Source organism: Pteropus vampyrus, unplaced genomic scaffold, assembly GCF_000151845.1.
Source record: "Pteropus vampyrus isolate Shadow unplaced genomic scaffold, Pvam_2.0 Scaffold52, whole genome shotgun sequence".
NCBI lineage: Eukaryota > Metazoa > Chordata > Mammalia > Chiroptera > Pteropodidae > Pteropus > Pteropus vampyrus.
In genome coordinates, this window is record NW_011888833.1 from 2,686,941 (window position 1) to 2,694,068 (window position 7,128).

Here is a 7,128-nt window from a genome sequence, read left to right on the forward strand (position 1 = left end):
TCCAGCATCTCGAAGTTAACCTGTCCGAAAAAAACCATTCGATTCCGCCCGCAGCGCTGTCTCTGCTCCAGCCGCTGCCACGTCAGGAAGCGGCACCAGCCAGGGACCTTGGCCTGGTCTTTACGTGTGCCCCACCCCGTCCACATCCAGTCCGTCAGCAGATTTTGTCCCCTCGCAAAAACATATCTCCGATGGCTTACCCCTTTCCAGCTCCGCCGCCACCACTGTCCTAAAGGATCGATGACCTCATCAAGCTCACTTTTTTTTCCTGTTTTGCCTCTATCCACTTTCCAGATAATAGAATGACCTTTGAAAAATGTGGGCCTGATTATATCACGTCCTAGCTTAAGGCGCTCCGAAGGCTCTCTAGTGATCTTACAGTGCAATCTGAATCCTTACCTTAGTTTACAAGGTGTCCTGCACAAACCAGTTCCCTTATCTTCCCAGGCTGGCTGGCTCCCTCCCTGGTTCCTGGTGGCGCCCACTGCTGTTTTTAGTCCCATCGCCAAGCGCTCTCTAGCCTCGGGGGCTTCGGTTGCCTTCAAATGGCTCATTCTTTCTCCTCTTCCTAAATGTATACATCGCTTTGTCCATCTGAATAACTTGGAATTTAATAAGACGTTTTAATTACAGAGCAAACCAAATGTCTGTGACCAAAGTATATACAATTACTTCTATTTTAGTTAACTGTAAAAAAATATTTGTCATAGGAGAAATTTAATTCTAAATCTTTCGTTCGTTTGTTTTAGCATATTCTGTTATTTAGCTCACTCATCAGTTGACCCTGGCGAAGTGTGACCAAAATGATGTGACTGTTATCCTGAGAAAAACATAATTAAGAAAATAAAAAAAAATAGTACAGCTAAACGAGTTCCAAAATTAAATGTGTTCTTGCTGTGGCCCACCATTTTAAACTTTGTACATCATTCTTGACTTAATGTAAATAATTGAACCGTAGTATGGTGTGTGTGTGTATCTGTGTGTGTATCTGTATCTATATATCTATATCTAGAGAGAGGGAGGGAGAGAGGAAGAGATTGAGATAAGGTTTTTAAGCTGCATAATGGTGATAACGCCCTCCCCTAACTTCTTCTGCCCCCCGTGAAAGAGCTCCCTCGCCTTGTTCCACGTTCTTCCTGCACGTGGCTCACCATGGCTACGTGTACAGGATTGCAATCTTTTCTTTTTCCCAAATAAATACTTTTTTTGCCGAAGGAATACCTGCCGACTTTTTGTTCACGATTGACAGTGTCTAACGTCATCAAAAATTGCCAAATGGTTTTCCAAAGCAAAGTTTTATTTTAATTATTTAGCATTTTCCTCTGAAGAGAGTAGACATTTATTTTTACTATAGGCTTTTAAAATAGTCTTGCGTCACTAGCTCCGTCCAATAGATCTGAACACCGAAGTGGTTTCCTGAGTTTCTAATGGCCAATATGTCTGCACTTTTAGATCGTTAAGGTCAAGAGAATAAGAAAAACATCGAAACTTAAAAAGAAATGTGAAGTAAATTAAACGTAGAAAATGGTAAAACTGAAAATTCACTCAATATTTATTAGCATCTAGATTAAGCCGGGGACTCTCCTGAGCGATGAGACTGTAACGATGAATCAAACGAGGTCCTTGTCCTCAGGACTCCACAAGGAGAAAGACGAGTACAGCGTCCTCAGTGCCGTGACGGAGGCCACTGAGCGGGAGCAGCGAGGCCGTCCACGGGCGGGCGGTGGCACAGTGCCTGCATTAGAGGACGCGGCTGGAAGGGAGGAGACCCTGACCAAAAGCCTCACAGAGGAGGCCGAACTCGGGAAAGAGGAGCACTTTGACCGGAGAACAGCTAGCAAGGCTATTTTAGGCAGAAAGTCTTTTAGCTTATGTAAAGGCATAGCGATGGAGAACAGCTTTAAAAACTTAGTAGCTTTAGAGAATAAGGTCGACAAATAAACAGGACTGCGACGTATTAAAATGAAGCAAATTTATAATTTCGCACCAGGCTTGAGTAAAATACTAAATAAAACCCATCACGCTTAGTCGTTCAGCTAAATTCACACCTCTTTTCCATTTTTGTGTTTTCTCCTGTGAAAAGATTTGAACAAAGTATTTTTGTTTTATTTTGGCTTTCAGAAGACATCGACAGTTTAACTCCGGCAGGGCAAATTTTCCAAGCTGGGAGGAAACAGAGACCTGTTTTCTACATGTGAGGATCTAGTCGACAGCTCCATTTGAGTATCAATCAACGCTGTTTGATATCCCCTTTGTCTTGGGAAATTGGGAGCAAAACAGTTTTAAATAAGAACTGATTAGGAATTTTCAGTGTAGAAAGTAAAATAATGAGAATTCCTGTTCCCAGGAAAATGTCACTGTAATGATATCCAGAGTAAGGAGAGCAGAAATATAGGAATAATTTTAAAACATAGCGTGAGGAATACTTACATAAAATAATATTTTTTTATCGAAATTTTCATTTGAGATCCTGAGAAGCAGAAAAACAAAATGAACAAGATCTTTTCTTTTAATGAACAAGGCAAAGATTGCACTCCTCCAGAGTTCGATTCTCTACCTGAAAATAGGCATAGTAAACAGGCTTGTGCCCACGCGATTGGACATTCGAATTTAATTTCAACCCCCTAACCCTTCACTGTCTGCATCCAGATTTTTCCGCTCCCGAATCTTGCTTGTTGCTCTACCTTCCAAAATACCTTCAACTGCCCTAGACTTTAAGGCCAACGCAACACGTAGAAGAACCTCATCAAACACGAGACGTCTCACGTTCAGACGGGAAGAGTGGCGAAGTGTTGAAGCCACTGCAGTGATTTATGGCGGCCTAATTGTTCAGGCAGGAGAGCACAATTTGGAAACGTGAAAACGGATACAGGGTGAAGTTTTGTGGTTGACAGGAAGCATCTGAGTAGACTGTTGGACTTGGGATAAATTCAAGGAGACCAGTTGGTCAGTCGGTGTCAACAGCGCTTACTCTTAGTGATTATGTCAGTTTTTCTAGGCCACGCCATCGCTTGGAGCTGTCCACGTCTCTTCCTGGCAAACTTAACTTTTTTTTATTTGCAGCGAAGGAAGAAAGAGGCTCACCTCGGATCCCACACACGTGCTTCCTGCTGATTTCGATGGGAGTGGACAAATGTCACCTCTGTTGTGAGCCCCGATTGGTTATGGCTACGTGTACTTGGGTCGAGTAGTTTCTGAGGCCAGTTCCAGGCTGACTGAAAATTAAGAGTATTCGTGCCTGATAGGCACTCACTGGGGAGAAAAGACCTCCACACGCCAGATTTTTGTCACCTCTGGTGACAAAACCGGTGCTGGGCAAAGCGATTTCACTGATAGAAGCAAAGGTCTGCACAGATACAGAAACAGGGCGGGAGACAGCATAGGGGACGTGGCTTATCACGGGGGTGGGCACTCTCAAAGAAGGCGTCCCCGAATCCAAGCGAGCTGTCCCACGCTTTCCTCTATGGTGTCCCTCTTCAGTCCGGTCTGTGTGTGTATGGGTGTCTCCAAGACCTTTGCAAGGGATGTGTGAGGTCGCAACTGTAGTCGTAATAATGCTAAGACATTATTTGCCTTTTTCTCTGCGTGGACATGTCTCCGATGGAGCCAAAGCAATAATGGGAAAAACAACCCAGTGCCTTACCACGAATCGAGGCAGTGGCAACAAATCGTACTGGTCATTATTGTGTTTTTCATCACCAGGTACTCACGGTTAAGACAGAAAAAAAAAAAAAGCCAGCTCACTTAAGAATATGCTAGATGAGGGCAGTAAAAATCATTAATTCTACTCAATCTCCAGTTTCGAGTATACATCTTTTTAATTATTTGTATTGTGACGAAATGGGAAGTATGCGTAAGAAACCTTTGCTCTATGACCAGTTTGATGATTGCCTGGAGGAGAAGCAAGCACTTGTTCTGTTGTTCAAGGTGAAAGCTGAGCTAACCATCACTTCGTCTGTCCCGTTGAATACTATTTTTACTTAAAGAACAACAAACTGTGGTTATTCAGAGTTGAGTATTTGGCAGACATTTCCTGAGAAATAAACTAAACTAGACTACTGTTACTTCAAGGAAAACAGCTGGCAGTGTTTGTTGCCAATGAGAACTTGAGCTTTTAAGTAAAAATGAGAACTTTGGAAAACTTGTATCCACCACGATGAGTTTGATAGTTTCCTACAACGTACATATTTTTCTGATGAGATCATTGGTGATATAAACCAACGTATTTTGTTTTATATTGTATAATTAAATGTGTCAGCATTTGGGTCATCTGCCTAAGTGAGGGAATCATATTTTCAAATGACCAACCATAACAAAATAAAGACTTGGAAAAGATCATTTGAAGTATAAGATGCACCAGTAGATTTTAATGTAACTGAAAACTTTAGCAATGGCATTTTAGATATTACATTGCATCTACTCTCTTCAAAAAAGTCTGCCACTTATTGAGTGTTGGTGTAGTATCAAGCAAGAATAGCTACAATTACCTGAAAAAGTTATTAAAATACTGCTATAACACATCTGTATGAGTCTGGATTTTCTTCATATACTTCAACCAAATAGCGTATGGCAGTAGATTCAGTGCAGAAGCAGATACCAGTGTCCAGCTGACTTCGACTGAGCTAGATATCAAGGATATTGCAAAAATGTAAAACAATACCACACTTCTTGCTATTTGGGGGGAGAGTGGAAATATAGTTATTTGTCATAAAAAGACATTACTTATGTTAACATGTAGTGGAGGTTTTATTTTAATATAAATTAATGAATATTTCTAAAAATTGATTTCAATTTCTAATATGTAAATATTGATAGATAAAACTCACATAAGCAGAAATTCTGATTGATCCTCAATAATTTTTAAGCAGTAAAAGGGTTCTGAGACCAAAAGGTTTAAGAACACTGTCCTGGTCTCATACTTCTGCTGGGTGTGCTCCCAGGAGAGCCAGGGCTGTCACTGAAAGCTCCCGAAGTAATCTCCATTTGTAGCAAACTGTGACTACTGTGCCGTTTGGGTGAGTCCCAGGTCAAAATGCATGTTTCCATGGTGATCTTGCTTCTGCAAAGTTATTCAGGAACGCGGACACACGGGGTTATTTCCATTTTGCTTTGTGAATTCTGGGCAAGTCTCAGCACAACTCTGCTAAATTGCTTTGAACTAAAGGTCTTCAGTTTTTCATTTGTCCTGTAATTAAGCTGATTTCGCTTTCCTCCTACTCTGTCATGTCCTTAGATTTCTGGTGAAGCTGCTTATTAGTCAAATGGGTCAAATTTTGTGGGAAAAGCAGATAGGGAATTAGCATTTGGCGATGCTTGTTAAAAGTTATCTTGGAGACGCTTTAAAAAGAATGCCACAAATATTTTCTCAAAATAGCCTTTCTGGTTGTCAAATGAAATAGGTGAGCAATTGGGCTTAGATCCTATGAATAGATTCACAATTTTCTGCCGACCGGCACAGTGTCCTGTCTCTACCTCCGAGCTCTCATTCAAGACTTGGCTGTACTCTGTGGAAAAAAGGAAAGTCTGTGGTTGAAATATTTTAACTAGACTATTTGCTGACAAAAGACGAAAACGTTTTTAGCCATCAGAAAAATTACTCTGGCTACAATTTCATATATGCCAGGAATTATCGAAATAGACTTTTTTTGAAAACCGGCAATAACTTTAATGACATCACAATATTCCTGCAAAATAATTGATACAAAATGCCTTTATTAGTTTCATCATTGGTCTACAGCCACGCCACCCTGAACGCACCCAATCTTGTCTGATCTCGGAAGCTAAGCAGGGTCGGGCCTGGTTAGTACTTGGATGGGAGACCACCTAGGAAGACCAGGTGCTGTAGGCGTAAAAAAAAAAAAAAAGACTTTTTAAAAAATTTCCTCTTTGGGATTTGTAGCTGGAGCGTAAAATGCTATGCGAAGAATCTTTGTCAGACGGCTGCTAATTTGCACTAAGCTTTCAAATTTTATAGATCCAGTTCCATTGCTAACTGTTGTCTTCAAACTACTCTTCAAATATGTGATCCTTAAATCTTGGTTTTTCGCAGTATTCGAAAGCTGATTTGTGTGCATTAAGTTGGTAAGGTTCAGTTGAAAGCATTTGCTAGAATTCTGTTTGGCTTTAGTTGACCCAGGAGAAGACAGCTGAAACTGAAGGGTAAGCTGGACAGGGGACTTCTAGAGATAGTGTCCGATTCCTTGTGCCCAGTGAAGTTCAGAAAGTTATTATGTAAGCCCGACAAAGGTAAGGCCGTTGTCACTGGAGGTGTACTACTTTACATCCAGTGCTTATCGTATAGTAAATGTTCAAAAGATATTCAGGAACAGATGGAAAAATGGAACCGGAAGGGACCAACACTCTGGCCCAATTAAATCAGTGTCAATACGGGTAATTTTAATAGCATTAATGGAACTTTAAGAAAATGATTGATCCCAGTCGCAGAGTCTTACGGTAACAAGAGTGAGTTTGTATTGAGGGTCCTCTTGAGATGGACAATGAATGCAACTTAGTCTGCTGCGCAGGTGACTGGTTTCCTCAAACAGTGCTCAGAGCATTCCTTTATTCATGGAGCGTACATTTATTGAGCACTTACTATGTTATGGGCCCTGATCTAGTGCTAGAGATACAGAGGAATAAAAGACAAGAAATCCCTGTGCTCCTGAAGTTTACATTCTAGTGGGGGGGATAAAAAAACAATTAATTTACGGTTTTATAATTTGTACATTACAAGAGATGGAGACCAGTACCGTGGAGGAAAACAAAGCAGGAAAGGAGGGATGAGAAAACGATTTGAAACAGAGTGACCTGAAAAGACGTCACTGAGGAGGACCTCTGAGCAAAAACCTGAAGGAAGCGAGGAAGGGAGTCGTGCATATATTTGCGAGAAGAACGTTTCAAGCAAAGAGAACAGCGAGCGCACGGATCCTGTGGCTGAAGCGGGCCTGACGTGTTTGAGCAACGTTGGGGGTGCGGTGTTGGCAACCGGCTGCATGGAAGACGAGGAAAACGAGGAGGGCAGCGCGGAATGCAGCAGGAGCCGACCGGGCAGCTCCCGGTGGGCGTTGTATGTACTTTGGTTTGTATTCTGAGTGAGGAGCGAAGGCATGAGAGGATTTTCAAGAGGAG

The 7,128-nt window shown here is 41.7% G+C and overlaps 1 long non-coding RNA gene and 1 other non-coding gene across 2 annotated transcripts in view; both read left to right on the forward strand.

Annotated features, from left to right (window-relative positions):
• Nucleotides 1-2,111, forward strand: part of LOC105292106 — an 11,745-nt gene extending 9,634 nt beyond the window's left edge. The window contains exon 3 of the long non-coding RNA XR_895893.2: nucleotides 1,560-2,111. This is a non-coding gene — a long non-coding RNA (uncharacterized LOC105292106). The remainder of the gene's footprint in view (nucleotides 1-1,559) is intronic.
• A 3,618-nt stretch (nucleotides 2,112-5,729) lies between these two features.
• LOC111739666 lies at nucleotides 5,730-5,848 on the forward strand. The gene has a single exon (XR_002780341.1). It is a non-coding gene; the product is annotated as a 5S ribosomal RNA (ribosomal RNA).
• The last annotated feature ends 1,280 nt before the right edge of the window (nucleotides 5,849-7,128 follow it).